This window comes from Lingula anatina, chromosome 4 (assembly GCF_051362555.1).
Source record: "Lingula anatina isolate TDL-2025a chromosome 4, LinAna3.0, whole genome shotgun sequence".
NCBI classification, from domain to species: Eukaryota; Metazoa; Brachiopoda; class Lingulata; order Lingulida; family Lingulidae; genus Lingula; species Lingula anatina.
Window position 1 is genome coordinate 4,555,395 of NC_141770.1, and position 19,021 is coordinate 4,574,415.

Below are 19,021 nucleotides of genomic sequence, written 5' to 3' on the forward strand. Positions count from 1 at the left end.
AAAACTATTCTTTAATAGCTACAAGTAATTTTTGTTGTTTATTCTAAATAATGCTTGTAAAAATGAAGACCCGGACACAAAACACAGACTTCTTTCAGGTTGTTTTACTTCAAGTGTAGCATAGTTGGTGCCTAAGATAAAGCCCCCCCTCCCTCCCCCCTCCCAATTGCCTGTATAATTCTCCCATTCGATTATCGATTTTTTCTTGTGTGGAACATTTTAGGGGGAAGATGTTGAGAAAAAGTTATCAAGTTACCAAAAAATATTTGACAATAATGAAGTTACTGAAAGCAAAGTATATTGCAATATTTTAGAAAGTTAAAAAAAAGAACCTCAATTATTTAATTTCACAGCGTACAACTTTGCAGATATGATGAGACCTTTCTATTTCATCTGCCTCTCCCTAAAATGGCGCTGACCGCGTTAACTCTTCAGCTCCCGGGAAACGCAGAGAATCCAGCGCGTTGTGGCAGCATGAGAACTGGCAACGATACGTACACATAGGAGCCAGGGTGGGTTAGGAGGGGGTAATCCCCCCCCCTCTCACGCACACATTTTCCAATCAGCGGGGAGAGTATGTGATGAACTAACATTGTAAACTTTCCCTCAGCTCCATGGCGTAAATAAAGAAGAAAAACTATGTGCTTGCAGCACTATTTCTACACGGCAACCCAAGTCTCTACTTGAGAACAATGAGTGGGTCACTCGTAGTGGACAGTGGTCAACAAGTCACGAAGACAGCACTGCCCTGGGGACACTCAGGTAAGCTGGCCATTAGTGATGGGGTCATCAGTTGACCACAATACAGAGGTCACTTTCAGTGTCATATTTGCATTTTCATAGATTTTAAGTTTGTATATATCATAATCAGTAATTACCAGTGCATATAAAAACCATTGAGAGCAGAGGGATGGGTTAGCCTTATTTTCACCACTCAATTTACCATTTTTTGACATTGTGATTTGTTCTTTATAGTATATGTAGATTTATTATTATGATGATGATGATGATGCTAGAATTTCATTTGTTGACTAACTGTTACAGAATGTTGCCAGTGTTAGGTGGACTGTTCTGTCCAGTTGATAACAACTTAAAATTTTGAAATGACACTCTTTGAATAGGGAGAGAAGAGGGATTGTAGAAATTCACCAGGTTAGGTGATTAACAACAATTTGTAGAATTTTACAATTTATAGTGAAAGAAAGACAAATGGAGTAAAATTTGAATAATGATTTTTTGCAAATTTATTACTTGACATGCAATTGACATATTTGTAATGGAGATTAAGAACTAATTTGACATTTCTAGAAGCTGAGGGAGCCAAGAAACAAAAAAATGGATTTTGGTTATGATCCATTTCTTTATAATTAGTTAATGAAGAAAATAAATTAATAATAAAGAGAAAAAGAGAGAGAGAGAGAGAGAGAGAGAGAGAGAGAGAGAGAGAGAAACAGAGAAAGAGAGAAAGAGAAACGGCAAAGAAAGTAAGAGAGCCAAAGAGAGAGAGAGAGGAGAGAGAAAGTTTCTGAGTGTGTGTTTGAGAGAGAATCAGTGAGAACACATTCAGAACAGAAGACTAGATCCACAGAACACATTCAGAACAGTAGACTAGATCCACAGAGCACATTCAGAACAGCAGACTAGATCCACAGAGCACATTCAGAATAGTAGACTAGATCCACAGAGCACATTCAGAACAGCAGACTAGATCCACAGAGCACATTCAGAATAGTAGACTAGATCCACAGAGCACATTCAGAACAGTAGACTAGATCCACAGAGCACATTCAGAACAGCAGACTAGATCCACAGAGCACATTCAGAATAGTAGACTAGATCCACAGAGCACATTCAGAACAGCAGACTAGATCCACAGAGCACATTCAGAACAGTAGACTAGATCCACAGAACACATTCAGAATAGTAGACTAGATCCACAGAGCACATTCAGAACAGTAGACTAGATCCACAGAGCACATTCAAAACAGCAGACTAGATCCACAGAGCACATTCAGAACAGTAGACTAGATCCACAGAACACATTCAGAATAGTAGACTAGATCCACAGAGCACATTCAGAACAGTAGACTAGATCCACAGAGCACATTCAGAACAGTAGACTAGATCCACAGAGCACATTCAGAACATTAGACTAGATCCACAGAGCACATTCAGAATAGTAGACTAGATCCACAGAGCACATTCAGAATAGCAGACTAGATCCACAGAGCACATTCAGAATAGTAGACTAGATCCACAGAGCACATTCAGAACATTAGACTAGATCCACAGAGCACATTCAGAACATTAGACTAGATCCACAGAGCACATTCAGAACATTAGACTAGATCCACAGAGCACATTCAGAACAGTAGACTAGATCCACAGAACACATTCAGAATAGTAGACTAGATCCACAGAGCACATTCAGAACAGTAGACTAGATCCACAGAGCACATTCAGAACATTAGACTAGATCCACAGAGCACATTCAGAATAGTAGACTAGATCCACAGAGCACATTCAGAACAGTAGACTAGATCCACAGAGCACATTCAGAACAGTAGACTAGATCCACAGAGCACATTCAGAACATTAGACTAGATCCACAGAGCACATTCAGAACATTAGACTAGATCCACAGAGCACATTCAGAATAGTAGACTAGATCCACAGAGTACATTCAGAACAGTAGACTAGATCCACAGAGCACATTAAGAACATTAGACTAGATCCACAGAGCACATTCAGAACAGTAGACTAGATCCACAGAACACATTCAGAACAGTAGACTAGATCCACAGAACACATTCAGAACAGTAGACTAGATCCACAGAGTACATTCAGAACAGCAGACTAGATCCACAGAGCACATTCAGAATAGCAGACTAGATCCACAGAGCACATTCAGAATAGTAGACTAGATCCACAGAGCACATTCAGAACATTAGACTAGATCCACAGAACACATTCAGAACAGTAGACTAGATCCACAGAGTACATTCAGAACAGCAGACTAGATCCACAGAGCACATTCAGAATAGCAGACTAGATCCACAGAGCACATTCAGAATAGTAGACTAGATCCACAGAGCACATTCAGAACATTAGACTAGATCCACAGAGCACATTCAGAACAGTAGACTAGATCCACAGAGCACATTCAGAATAGTAGACTAGATCCACAGAGCACATTCAGAACAGTAGACTAGATCCACAGAGCACATTCAGAACAGTAGACTAGATCCACAGAACACATTCAGAATAGTAGACTAGATCCACAGAGCACATTCAGAACAGTAGACTAGATCCACAGAGCACATTCAGAACATTAGACTAGATCCACAGAGCACATTCAGAATAGTAGACTAGATCCACAGAGCACATTCAGAACAGTAGACTAGATCCACAGAGCACATTCAGAACAGTAGACTAGATCCACAGAGCACATTCAGAACATTAGACTAGATCCACAGAGCACATTCAGAACATTAGACTAGATCCACAGAGCACATTCAGAATAGTAGACTAGATCCACAGAGTACATTCAGAACAGTAGACTAGATCCACAGAGCACATTCAGAACATTAGACTAGATCCACAGACCACATTCAGAATAGCAGACTAGATCCACAGAGCACATTCAGAACAGCAGACTAGATCCACAGAACACATTCAGAACAGCAGACTAGATCCACAGAGCACATTCAGAACAGCAGACTAGATCTACAGAGCACATTCAGAACAGCAGACTAGATCCACAGAACACATTCAGAACAGTAGACTAGATCCACAGAGCACATTCAGAACAGCAGACTAGATCCACAGAGCACATTCAGAACAGTAGACTAGATCCACAGAACACATTCAGAACAGCAGACTAGATCCACAGAGCACATTCAGAACAGCAGACTAGATCCACAGAACACATTCAGAACAGCAGACTAGATCCACAGAACACATTCAGAATAGTAGACTAGATCCACAGAGCACATTCAGAACAGTAGACTAGATCCACAGAGCACATTCAGAACATTAGACTAGATCCACAGAGCACATTCAGAACAGTAGACTAGATCCACAGAACACATTCAGAACAGTAGACTAGATCCACAGAACACATTCAGAACAGCAGACTAGATCCACAGAGCACATTCAGAACAGCAGACTAGATCCACAGAGCACATTCAGAACAGCAGACTAGATCCACAGAGCACATTCAGAACAGCAGACTAGATCCACAGAACACATTCAGAACAGTAGACTAGATCTACAGAGCACATTCAGAACAGCAGACTAGATCCACAGAGCACATTCAGAACAGTAGATTAGATAGCACATTCAGAACAGTAGACTACATCCACAGAGCACATTCAGAACAGTAGACTAGATCCACAGAGCACATTCAGAACAGCAGACTAGATCCACAGAACACATTCAGAACAGTAGACTAGATCCACAGAGCACATTCAGAACATTAGACTAGATCCACAGAACACATTCAGAACAGTAGACTAGATCCACAGAACACATTCAGAACAGTAGACTAGATCCACAGAACACATTCAGAACAGTAGACTAGATCCACAGAGCACATTCAGAACATTAGACTAGATCCACAGAGCACATTCAGAACATTAGACTAGATCCACAGAGCACATTCAGAACATTAGACTAGATCCACAGAACACATTCAGAACAGTAGACTAGATCCACAGAACACATTCAGAACAACAGACTAGATTCACAGAGCACATTCAGAACAGTAGACTAGATCCACAGAGCACATTCAGAACAGTAGACTAGATCCACAGAGCACATTCAGAACATTAGACTAGATCCACAGAACACATTCAGAACAGTAGACTAGATCCACAGAACACATTCAGAACAGTAGACTAGATCCACAGAACACATTCAGAACAGTAGACTAGATCCACAGAACACATTCAGAACAACAGACTAGATTCACAGAGCACATTCAGAACAGTAGACTAGATCCACAGAGCACATTCAGAACATTAGACTACATCCACAGAGCACATTCAGAACAGTAGACTAGATCCACAGAGCACATTCAGAACATTAGACTAGATCCACAGAACACATTCAGAACAGTAGACTAGATCCACAGAACACATTCAGAACAGTAGACTAGATCCACAGAACACATTCAGAACAGTAGACTAGATCCACAGAACACATTCAGAACAACAGACTAGATTCACAGAGCACATTCAGAACAGTAGACTAGATCCACAGAGCACATTCAGAACATTAGACTAGATCCACAGAACACATTCAGAACAGTAGACTAGATCCACAGAACACATTCAGAACAGTAGACTAGATCCACAGAACACATTCAGAACAGTAGACTAGATCCACAGAACACATTCAGAACAGTAGACTAGATCCACAGAACACATTCAGAACAACAGACTAGATTCACAGAGCACATTCAGAACAGTAGACTAGATCCACAGAGCACATTCAGAACATTAGACTAGATTCACAGAGCACATTCAGAACAGTAGACTAGATCCACAGAGCACATTCAGAACATTAGACTAGATCCACAGAACACATTCAGAACAGTAGACTAGATCCACAGAACACATTCAGAACAACAGACTAGATTCACAGAGCACATTCAGAACAGTAGACTAGATCCACAGAGCACATTCAGAACATTAGACTAGATCCACAGAACACATTCAGAACAGTAGACTAGATCCACAGAACACATTCAGAACAGTAGACTAGATCCACAGAGCACATTTAGAACAGTAGACTAGATCCACAGAGCACATTCAGAACATTAGACTAGATCCACAGAACACATTCAGAACAGTAGACTAGATCCACAGAACACATTCAGAACAGTAGACTAGATCCACAGAACACATTCAGAACAGTAGACTAGATCCACAGAACACATTCAGAACAGTAGACTAGATCTACAGAGCACATTTAGAACAGTAGACTAGATCCACAGAGCACATTCAGAACAGTAGACTAGATCCACAGAGCACATTCAGAACAGTAGACTAGATCCACAGAGCACATTCAGAACAGGGGACTAACAAATATACCAAGCAGGGTGTAGTTAATCCTGTTGTTCTTACATCAGGACCATAGGATGTAGTTAATCCTGTAGTTCTTACATCAGGACCATAGGATGTAGTTAATCCTGTAGTTCTTACGTCAGGACCATAGGATGTTGTTAATCCTGTTGTTCTTACATCAGGACCATAGGATGTAGTTAATCCTGTTGTTCTTACATCAGGACCATAGGATGAAGTTAATCCTGTTGTTCTTACATCAGGACCATAGGATGTTGTTAATCCTGTTGTTCTTACATCAGGACCATAGGATGTTGTTAATCCTGTGTCTTACATCAGGACCATAGGATGTTGTTAATCCTGTTGTTCTTACATCAGGACCATAGGATGTATAGTTAATCCTGTTGTTCTAACATCAAGACCATAGGATGTAGTTAATCCTGTTGTTCTTACATCAGGACCATAGGATGTAGTCAATCCTGTTGTTCTTACATCAGGACCATAAGATGCAGGACAAGAGGGGGCGTCTCTTCTGTTTTTGAAACAAGGTTGTTTTGAGGCTTAATAGTTTATTTAACTACCAATAATTGTACAGTGACAAAAGGTATCTTAATTTACTGGGTATTCGACTTATTAAATAACTGAAATGGATATTCTCTTGCAAATTACAATGTCTATAACTTTTGCTTTATCTAATTTCATTGCTCATATTATTTGGTAGCATTTGAGAATAAGTTTACTTCAGGGTTGAGATTTGCCCAAGAAGACATTCACACCTGGAAAGCAGAAGCTTGGATTTTTATTTCATGTTCTCCTCCATTGTATCACACTAAGTTTTTCTACTATGACCTGATACTGCAGTAACTTCTTTACAGTCTACCAAAGTACAGCATTTGATACAATAGAAATCCTGAGGCAAGATGGAGGTGCAGTGTGCCTTGTCTCCATGCGTCAGTTCAAATAAATACAACACATTTTGTTGATTCTTTGAATACATTCATTTTGATTCTCCAGACTTTGTCTGCAGTGAAAATTTGTGGATATTATTCTGAGCAAAGTCTGGCAGTTAAAATTACTGTATACACAGTAATATTATAAAATTTAAGCAATTGGAAATTATATAAAATTAAATTATATATATAATATATCACTGTCACTATTGACACTCCAAGGTTGACAAGTCAGTAATGTTTATGACTAGTGTATTCATTTTTAAAGTACTTGAAATTCTTTTTAAAGTATTTGTTACTCTTTTTAAAGACTTTTTTAATTAAAATTTTATTTATGAATGCCATAATTTCCATAGTTTTGGTAATTGAGTTGCATGCCCTTATAAATGAAAGTGGCATATATCAATTTCATTATATATCTAATCTTTATTTTTTGCAGTTATGCCTATTAAAATGACTGATATGGAAGGTGGTGGCTTCCAACTGGACAATGTTATTGTGAATAACCTGAGTAAATGGTAAGTGTTCCCAAGTTTTACCAAAGGAAGAAGAACTGTTCATTTTGGCCAAAAAGGAATTTTCCTGGGGTAAAAGATGGTTTTCTCTACTTACCATTGGTTAATGTATCCATTCTGACATTCAAAGTTTGTGCAATAGCTCTTCTTAAAAAGTTTATTTTATTGTTTTAATACATTTAAAGGGATACCAACTGTCAGTTTGAGAATCATATTATTACATAAGTGATTATTACTGTTATAGTAAATCAAACGTTTAAAGAAAAAATCCTGAGCTGATTTTAAATGTTGGAACAGATTCATAATCCATTGGTAAGTATGGGAAAATCGTCGTTTACCACAAGAAAAAAATTTTTTTGACCAAAATGAACAGTTGTTCTCCCTTCAAGTGATTATTACAGAAGTATATCAATCTTTGAAGACCCACATTTGGTCCACATTGCTTCTTCAATTCAATTCAATTCATTTCATAAAATCTAGATGACATTTTCCAGGTGATTTTGAAGTATACCTTATGGTGATGATGAACAAGACTGGATGGCTTCTTGCATTGTCCAGTTGAAGTGGTTAAGTTCAGTTTCTTGTAATTATGCCCTGACCTCAGTAACTGTCAATCATTTTTATGTACAGACACAGATGTGTCTGTACATATTGCCACCACCTGCGTCTGTTGTCGCCGGTGCCGTCGCTGTGCACTTTCAGCGTAAACACGATAAGTGGAAGACAGTTTTACTTTTTGGCTTTATATTTACAAAGCTGATGAATATAGGTCAAGTTCAAAAATCAGCATGATCGGGCCATTATTGTAGAAGTTATGCTGTTTTTTTCACTTTTCAGCATATATGCAGCACTGTAAACACATTTCAAGGAAAACCGATAGGCTTGTTGTCATGAAACTCACAGGAGTAATCAATCGTACTAAAATGCAGGTCAAGTTTGAAAATCGGCATGATCGGGCCACTATTTTAGTAGTTATGCTGTTTATTCACTTTTTTCACTTTTCAGCATATATGCAGCACTGTAAACACAATATAAGAAAAACAGATAAGCCAATTGTCATGAAACTCACAGGAGTGGCCAATCTTACTAAAACGCAGGTTGAATTCGAAAACCAGCATAATCGGGCCATTATTTTAGAAGTTATGCTGTTTTTTCACAATTCCTCAGATTCAATTCTTAGGCATGTTAACAGTCTTATTGTTTTACTAATAAGATGCATAAAAGTGTTTGTTTGACATTTCCTGCATCTTTACAACATTGTTAGTTGATTATGTAAAAATGATGGTAAACTTGTTATCATGTATTGTGTAATAAAGTGTCAAAAATGGAAATAAACTCATATCATTGCAGTTTGTCAGATTCAATCATTCACTATGTTCAGAATCTCAGAATGGAGGAAATTGGACATTTAACGCTATTGATATTTTTCCCATCTCATCAATTTCCTTAGTTGATCATGTAAAAATTGCAGTAAACTGTTTATTTTGTTTTATGTTTAAAAAAGTGTTAAAAATGGAAATAAACCCATGTCAGAACAGTGCTGTCTTGTTTCACATTTCCTCAGATTAAATTCTTAGGCATGTTAACAGTTTCAATTTTTAATTAATAAGATACGTAAAAGTGTTTGTTTGGCATTTCCTGCATCTTTACAACATCATTACTTGATTATGTAAAAATGATGGTAAACTTGTTATCGTATATTGTGTAATAAAGTGTCAAAAATGGAAATAAACTCATATCATTGCAGTTTGTCAGATTCAATCATTCACTAAGTTCAGAATCTCAGAATGGAGGAAATTGGACATTTAACACTGCTGTATTGATATTTTTCCCATCTCATCAATTTTCTTAGTTGATAAAAATGGCAGTAAACTGTTAATTTTTTTTTTATGTTAAAAAAAATTGTTAAAAATGAAAAAAAAAAAAAACATTTCAGAACAGTGCTCTATTTGTTTACATTTTGGCATTTTCAAGTTGTGACTTTGAAGTTCCATGGGCCTGAAGACATTTGCTAGTCACATTTTCTGAATATCCATGATACTAGTATTTTATTATTAAAAATTGATGGTCATTATGCTGTTATGTAATATTGCATCAAAATTTGAAGAAAAACTATTTTGGGCACTGCTCCCATGATGACCATTTAAGGAAAACCATGTCACTTACTGTTCTCAAACAGTACAGTAAATAAGTACAGATGTGTCTGTACATGTACATATTGCCATCACCTGCGTCTGTCGTCGCCGTCACTGGTGCTGGCGCCGTGCACTTTCATTGTAAACACGATAAGTGGAAGGCAGTTTTACTTTTTGGCTGTATATTTACAGAGCTGATGAATATTCATAAAATGCAGGTCAAGTTCGAAAATCAGCATGATCGGGCCATTATTGTAGAAGTTATGCTGTTTTTTCACTTTTCAGCATATATGCAACACTGTAAACACATTTCAAGGAAAACCGATAAGCCTTTTGTCATGAAACTCACAGGAGTAATCGATCTTACTATAACACAGGTCAAGTTTGAAAATCGGCATGATCGGGCCTCTATTTTAGTAGTTATGCTGTTTTTTCATGTTTCAGCATATATGCAACACTGTAAACACAATATAAGAAAAACAGATAGACCAATTGTCATTAAACTCACAGGAGTGGTCATTCCTGCTAAAACGCAGGTTGAGTTAAAAAAATCTGCATAATCGGGCCATGATTTTAAAGAAATGCCGTTTTTTCACATTTCCTCAGATTAAATTCTTAGGCATGTTAACAGTTTCAATTTTTAATTAATAAGATACGTAAAAGTGTTTGTTTGGCATTTCCTGCATCTTTACAACATCATTACTTGATTATGTAAAAATGATGGTAAACTTGTTATCGTGTATTGTGTAATAAAGTGTCAAAAATGGAAATAAACTCATATCATTGCAGTTTGTCAGATTCAATCATTCACTATGTTCAGAATCTCAGAATGGAAGAAATTGGACATTTAACACTGCTCTATTGATATTTTTCCCATCTCATCAATTTTCTTAGTTGATCGTATAAAAATGGCAGTAACCTGTAAATTTTGTTTTATGTTAAAAAAATTGTTAAAAATGAAAAAAAAAAAAAAAACATTTCAGAACAGTGCTCTATTTGTTTACATTTTGGCATTTTCAAGTTGTGACTTTGAAGTTCCATGGGCCTGAAGACCTTTGCTAGTCACATTTTCTGAATATCCATGATACTAATATTTTATTATTAAAATTGATGGTCATTATGCTGTTATGTAATATTGCATCAAAATTTCAAAAAAAAAACTATTTTTGGCACTGCTCCCATGATGACCATTTAAGAAAAACCATGTCAGTTACTGTTCTCAAACTTACAGGAAAGAAACATGGGACTAAAATACAGCCTCAGTAGGCAATGCAGTCTGTTTGGTAATTCTTACTGCCAGTTAAACGTTTTCACATATTGGCATTTTCAAGGTGTGACTTTGAAGTTCCACAGGCTTGAAGACCCATGCTAGTCACATTTTCTGAAAAAATCATGATACGTATATTTTATTATTAAAAATTGATGGTCATTATGCTGTTAACCATTATGTAATATGGCACCAGAATAGAAGAAAACACAATTTTGGGTGCTGCTGCCATGATGACCATTATGGGAAAACCATGTTACTTATGATTGCCAAACTTTCAAAAAAAGAAATACAGGACTAAAATGCAGCCTGAGTTGGAAAAGCAGTCTCATTGGCTTCTTTTTCTGGAAGTTATACATTTTCAAAGTGTGAACTTGTTACACATTTTACTTACATTGGTATTACCTGTTGAGCATAATTAAAATTTGATGTTGAATTTGCAGTTTAACATAATGTACTTTTGCATTAGAATTGACAGTAGCCTATTTTGTGCATAGTTATTAGTACCACCAGCGTGTACGCTGGCGGTACTCATGGTTTTAGTCCCGACCCGTCTCGTACAGCTCCGCCGGCTCCGCCGGCTCCTGCGGCTCCTGCGGCTCCACAGGATGACGTGGGATACGAGTCACCGTTACCGCTTCTCCTCCTAGACTGCAAAGACCTGTGTCCCCATCTCTTGGATTTAGGTCACATATAATCTCAACTTGAACACCCTGTTTTTTTTATCTCTGTCGGTGCATTGGCCTGGGCGTGACGCTCTTTGAAATGCACCCTTGTCAAAAATTTTGAAAATTCAATGTTAAATATCTCCCAAACCGATGGAATTATGGGAAAAATTACTACAGATGGCTGACCAAAAGTCATATGTGAGGATTTCAAATATGCCCTTGGATTTGACCATTGACCTTTATTTCAAGGTCAAACAGGCCAAAATTTTCTAAAAATGGGAATTTTTTGCTAGAAAAATTTTATTTCAGCCGATATTTAGAAACGAAACATATCTTACCTATAATATTATGAGCAGGTGTTACCCTTAGGGTCATCTTTCATTTTCGTGAGTTTGGGGTCAATCGGTGCATTTTCATGGTAGTAGCGGCCATTAGATGCTGAAACTGAAAATTCTCTCTAATTCTGGAACCGTTAATGCTAGAGACCTCTTGTTTTTTGCATTTTGTAGAACTTGTCAAGGGCAACACTGGGGGTGGTGTCCATTTTTTTTGTTTTTGATACGGCTTAGGCATTGCACTATATCAAAAAGTTCAATATCCAAAATTCATTGGTGAAAATAAAATGTGAATTACTCAAAAATTAGCAGAGATAAGCCCTTAGTTACTATTGAACTTGAATAGGAAGTCATATACTGATAATCTAACTGTGACCTTGAAATTGACCTTTGACCTACTTTTCACCATGAACTGAACTTTGCAAAAATTATCTCCCTTATATCTCGAAAACTGGCAGAGATATACCCATAGTTACTATTGAACCTGAACAGGAAGTCATATGCTGGCAATCTAACTGTGACCTTGAAATTGACCTTTGACCTACTTTTTATGATGAACTGTACTTTGCATGTTTTCTGGCCTCTTTATCTCCAAAATTAGCAAGGAGATACCCATAGTTACTATTTAACTTGAATAGGAAATCATAGACCATGAACTGACCTTTGCATATTTTCTTGCCCCTCATATCTTCAAAACTAGCAGAGATATGCTCAGTGTTGCCCTTAGGTTTTCTCTTTTGTCAGCATATATGCAACACTGATAACACATTTCAAGGAAAACCAATAGGCCTATTGTCTAGAAAATCACAGGAGTGATCAATGTTAGGAAAATACAGGCCAATTGGAAAATCTGCTTGATTGGACCATTTTTATGTTATGTTTTTTCTTCTTTTTTTTTTTGCATATTTTGAAAATTCTTGTTTATTGCATAGAGCTTGTCAAGGACAAGACTGGTTGTGGTGTCCCTTTTTTTTTGGGGGGGGGGGGTGGTTCCATTCGTATGCGCTTACTCCAGCTGGTGGTACAATATCCGGAGGCGGTATCGCCTCTCTGATCCTCTAGTTTCCTGTTTTTTTTGTCTGTACATTTGACAGCTTTGCTGCCTTGTTTTTTTTAATAATCACATTGCAAAATTATTAACATTTAACTATTTTAAGCCATGGAATTTGCAGTGTAATTTTTTAGTTTTTTTAAAGATATTATACACAGTCAAGTGATCAGCTTATCACAGATTTTTATTGTTGTTAAGCATCATTTGTACAAATTATAGAAATATTGGACAAGATTTGACAAAATTATTAACGTTTTACTATTTTAAAGTCCTGGGTTTTGTCAGTCTTCAATGTAAATTTCAGTTTTCCCAAATATATTGTACCAAAAAACTCTTTTCATTAGATACAGACAACTGAATTTAATCTTATCACAGATTTTTATTGTTATTAAGCATCATTTGTACAAATTTCAGAAATAAGTGGCTTATATTCACTTGAAACCTTATAGAGAAGGTTAGTTGCTCATTCCATGCTAATCTATTTGTTTCTTTTCAGACCAGGCCCCAGCTGACCAAGAAGACCCACTGAGGACTGAGGACCCATGAGTGAGGGCAAAGGACTCATCAGGACTGGGACCCAGGAGTGAGGGCAGAGGACCCATTGAAAACTGAGGACCCAGGAGTGAGGGCAAAGGACTCATTAGGACTGAGGACCCAGGAGTGAGGGCAAAGGACTCATCAGGACTGAGGACCCAGGAGTGAGGGCAGAGGACCCATTGAAAACTGAGGACCCATGAGTGAGGGCAAAGGACTCATTAGGACTGAGGACCCAGGAGTGAGGGCAGAGGACTCATTAGGACTGAGGACCCAGGAGTGAAGGCAGAAGACTCATTGAAAACTGAGGACCCAGGAGTGAAGGCAGAGGACCCATTGAAAACTGAGGACCCAGGAGTGAGGGCAAAGGACTCATTAGGACTGAGGACCCATGAGTGAGGGCAGAGGACCCATTGAAAACTGAGGACCCAGGAGTGAAGGCAAAGGACTCATTGAAAACTGAGGACCCAGGAGTGAGGGCAGAGGACCCATCAGGTTGTTTAAGTACTTTTTCAGTTTTTTTTTTGATGTCAAATTTTTTATAGATGATAGACCCAGAATGAACTGATTTTAGATCCGTGAGTATTTTGAAACTATTAATGTCTATGATAGATGCTACGTGAATGTCTCTACAACTGATGAATGACCACTTCTGACTCTTTTTTGACAATGACAATGACTGTGGATAATTAAAGGGATATGTCATAACACAATTACTTTCATACCTATATAATGCTGAAATAAGGCGATGTCCATTATTAAGCACTGTGCAACAACTAAACAAGATAGCTTTAAATACTTGTTAGGTGTATTGTATTGAATTTGGACACTAGCCCACATAATAGTTATAACTCCCTAGGAGTACTTCATACATGTTTACTTGTAGCATGGGATATGGGGGACCCCCCCCCCCCCCAAAAAAAAAATCAATATGTATACCTGGATCCCTCATTTTTTTATCTATGCCATATTACACAATTTTCTTTCTTTTTAGACCATCACATTTTTTCCAAAACAGAAGCCCCTAGGAGAAAACGGTTGTTGTTTGGTATACTAATATTTTCCAGCTGAGACCCGAGCTGACCAGGACCCATTGAGGAATGAGAACCAAGGAGAGGACACAGAAGGTTTGTAAAAAGGCACCTAATGTGATTTATGAGCAGTGGCAAAAAGGTCCCAAAACATTGAAACCAATTTTTTCTATGAAATTGCAATGTTGCTGGACTTGTTGAGCACTTGGTTGAATTGACTGAAATCTTTCCTGAATGAGTTAAGTATCAGGTTAACACTTTAATATTATTGGCAAAACAAGTTAAATACCCCTCTCTTTTGTTAATGTACTGTAAATGAATTGAGCTACTTGCATTATTCAATATTTTTTGGGATGGCTCATATTTTAATGTTTTGCTTTCCATTTGTAGATAGGACTGAGGAAGAGGATTGTAAGGCCCTTAATGGTGAGGGCTGAGTAGTATGAAAAGAAAAGGTAAGGTCCCTTCCTTGTCACTTAAATGGAGAAAAAACCTTTCATGCAGTAGGTATGACATTTCTTCTAAAACAATATTAAGTCAAAGACATGCCTGGTTGACTAGAGATGAAATGGACTTAGCTCATGAAATTTAATCAGATATGTTCCCAAAGGTAGAGGGCTTTCATGGTACTTGTGCCCTAGAGTTTGTTAAAAATGGTCATTTCCTATCCACCCCCACTTCTTCATTTGTGCAGGTAGTTAATCTGAACTCCCATTGGCTTACTCTTTCCAACATTAATAGCAATATTAGCAATAGTGTTCAAATTCCAGACTTAGCCCCAGATTGAAGGGTAAGATTGTTTAGATCATTGCTTCATTGCTATTTCATTGCCAAGGAAATTGTTTTGGAGCATATAGACGTTCAGGAGCAAACTGGCAGAAATGACATGTGCTTTGGGACAAGACCCGAGGACTTCATTTGGGAGCAAAGGGTGATGAGGGAACATCTCAGCAAGTGTTTTGAAAGGGGAAGACTGGAAATGTCCCCATATAGATAAGAGAACCGGCACCATACATAACCAAAATTGTATAAATTTCAAATATATTGTCATTGTAGGCAGGTCTACGACAGACACCAACTGGATTGAATGTGAAGACTGCCTGCAATGGTTCCATGTCAAGTGTGAAGGGATCCAGTCATCTGCCCTGGAGAATCTACAACACACATTGACAGTGTTGCAACTGCTCTTAGGGTGGTATTCAATAGAGCTGTAATCTGTCAGATAGACACATCGTACTAGTTGGGGGAGCTTCTTGCTAAGTGTGATCATTGCAATTAGCTTAAATGGCCGAGTTACTGAGGAGAAGGTTTGCATGTTGGGCTTGCATGTTCAGTTTCTACTTAATATGCTATTTCTTAAGTTATTTTGCTCATTATAGATTACAGGGTAGATAATAACATTCAGCAATATATGGCTTCATACAAGTCTGTTTTATAAAACAATTAAAAGATGACCCATGTAATCCTTTCATAAATTTATTATGACATTATTGAGAATATTTGTTCAAAAGTGTGATCAGAATAGTGATGACAGCAGCTGCAGAATTGTAATTTCTGACACTGAAAGCATAGATCAGAAGTAGAATGTAACTTGGAGACTCTGACAGTGAAAGAGCTTAAAACCAAAGTGACTTATTTTCACTGGAAACCATACAGAGAATGTTTGTTACTTATTTCATCTATGCGTGATTCTAGCATCAAAGGGAAAGGCTAGGCTAAGTTTACTGATGTAGTTAAAGTAAGGCTACAATCCTGCTTGCATGATTGTATACTGTAGCAATAGAATTTATGAATAGAATACCTTTTTCTAAGTCATATGGTAACTAATTGTTAATTGCTTCTTAGTATACTGAAGATATTAGCTGAATAGTTTCATGTTAAGATATTGTATGTAGGTTTTACTGTACATTACTTGGTAATGGTAATACAACAAATGGGGTGTTAAAGAATTTACACCCTGTCTCCTAACATAATTTTTGTAGTGTTCCAACAACAACCAATTGTTTTGTCCTTTTCAGGCATTTAAAAAACACCATGACCAAGCCAACGTGATTTTTTTGTTTAGATTTTTGAGGTTTTAAATGGCCATGACCATTCTTATATGTGATTTAGAGATTTTATTTGTGTCTGATTGTAGCTTTAAATTTGTTTCTGAAAATTTAGGTATTACTTTTGCCTCGTAAGCAATGTTAAAATAGTGTTATAGGTCCAACACAGTTGGCTCCAACTCTTATTATTACAGGAATCATGTAGATGTATTGATATGTGGATTATAATAATTGTATGTCTAGTGTGAAAAATATTTTAGTTTAACTTACACTATTTTACTTAGAACTAATAACCACAGTAATTATTTTTTACTTGAAACATTAGTTCATTGTGAAGTGTTAAAGTCAAACTATCTGGGATTTAACATGCATAGATTCTCTTTGTAAGATGTCATCTGAACAGTAAAATATGTGTGTTCAGCCATTTGCAATGTGGTTCCAGTCTCTACTTTATATCTGTTCAACAAGAGGTCTATCATATACTTCAATTGGCTGATCTGTATATTTATGACCTTGATGAAGTGTAAATGTCAAAAGGAATTTATTTATGGAATGGATTTGAATAATCTCTTTATTAATCATACCAATGCAAAAGATATTGTAGAAAATGTGTTTGAGGTGTTGGATATAAACTATAAACCACTGCTGTTCGGAAATCTTTTGAGACTGATCACTCTGTACCAAGGACAGCATAAACAGAGACTGAATACAACAAACCATTAGTATCAAACCAAAGGACTGAAACATTTCCCTTGATCTTGCTTTACACTAGCTGGTGGTAAAGGCAATAGGTGTTTTCAAATTTGTTTGATATTAATTGGATGTCTGTTTGTGCCCTTAGATTACTGTATTCAATTTACCTGTATATTGCATATAGTTCATTCCTGAACAACTAATTCTAATGTATAGACATTGTTTGTATTTGTACCTAGCAAAAAAAAATTTGTTTCACAATAAATCATTGTAAACCAACCATTTTTTCAATCTTGATATTATTATTATTATTATTATTATTATTTTATTTTATTTTATTATTATTTTTTGTTTTACATTATAGTGACAATGCATGTAGAGTACCCGGTACTTGATAATTGTAGCATTAATAGGGACGTGACAATAAATTATAAGCATATTTTACATATAAATCAACTAAGATCTACCATGACATCCAATACATAGATAAGTAACCCTTAACAAAATTGAAAAGTGTGCATCACATGTGCTGCAAATTTACTGCACATGTACAGCACACTCTAGAATGTGCAGTAGACGGCTTTGAAAAGCGTGCAGAAGTGTGCAGTAAAAATCTTGCTGAGCACCTACTGCACACTTCCAGAAGTACAAACAGTGTGCAGAAAGTGTGCAAGAAACTTGGTATTTCAATAGAAGCATGAGGACAGTGTGCAGTAAACTTAAACTTTGATCAGGACTTTGCCACAGGAAACTTCAAAATTTTATTATAAGCTGTGAATTTTGAGTGCACAGCAAACTTGATTTCTTTGGGATTATGCTATTTTAGTGTGTAAAAAACTCATTTAAAAAGTGTTTAATAGGTACCGATACAAGATACAAGTACTGCCATTGACAATTACACAAACAAAATACTTCAATACACATTTTACTTTTATAACCATCAATTAGAAAGAATCAATGTTTTAATAGAATTTTATTGTTATATGAGCTATAATTATGTCACAGGCCAGATAGCAATCCAGCCAGATTTCAAATCAGCCTAGGTCAAATTAAAATTATTCAAATTTGGACATATGCAGTTTTAGCTTTTGCTTTGAAAACAAACTGCCAATTAGTCCAACAAACAAATCGATAACATTACGAAAAAAGTTATAAAGTGTATTTTTTTCTAACAAACAATGGTGTTTACCTCACTCAAAGTGAGAAAAAGTCAAGGGCAATATAAGTTTAACAACATCTAATAAAAAAAAATGACTAATGAACCCTTTAAATTCATTCACTTAATCATACCTTATGCACTAAAATTTAAGATTATTTTCAGGATGTATCAAAGACAGTCATGAAATCTAGGATTATGGTAAATTAAACATGGATCCTACTAGTATAATGTTGACTTTGCTAGTTAATTATCTCCAAAGATAAAAACGTAATATATAATGTACTTTTTACTATTTTTATGATGATATTCACTTCATATTTCTACTAATACATTGAAAGGTCAACCTTATCTAGTCAAATTTTTTCTAGACTTGTCAAATTATTGCCAATAAACTCGACCAAATACCACCATTTAAGTATAAATTCAAGAAACAACTCGGGTTTCGGAATTAGAGGAACGGATAAGTGTATCAAGCTTGCGCCCAGAAATGTAATAAAGGTGCAGATTTAAAGCTTTTTTCCGGCTGATCGAGTGATTTATTTCATTTTGGGTTCTTTTGTTTCAGTTGTG

General features: G+C 36.5%; 1 long non-coding RNA gene across 1 annotated transcript; it reads left to right on the forward strand.

Moving 5' to 3' along the window:
* Positions 1–14,777: 14,777 nt before the first annotated feature.
* On the forward strand, positions 14,778–17,571 carry LOC147762112 (uncharacterized). Its single transcript, XR_015333727.1, has 2 exons — positions 14,778–15,006; positions 15,608–17,571. It is a non-coding gene; the product is annotated as an uncharacterized LOC147762112 (long non-coding RNA).
* Positions 17,572–19,021: the final 1,450 nt, after the last annotated feature.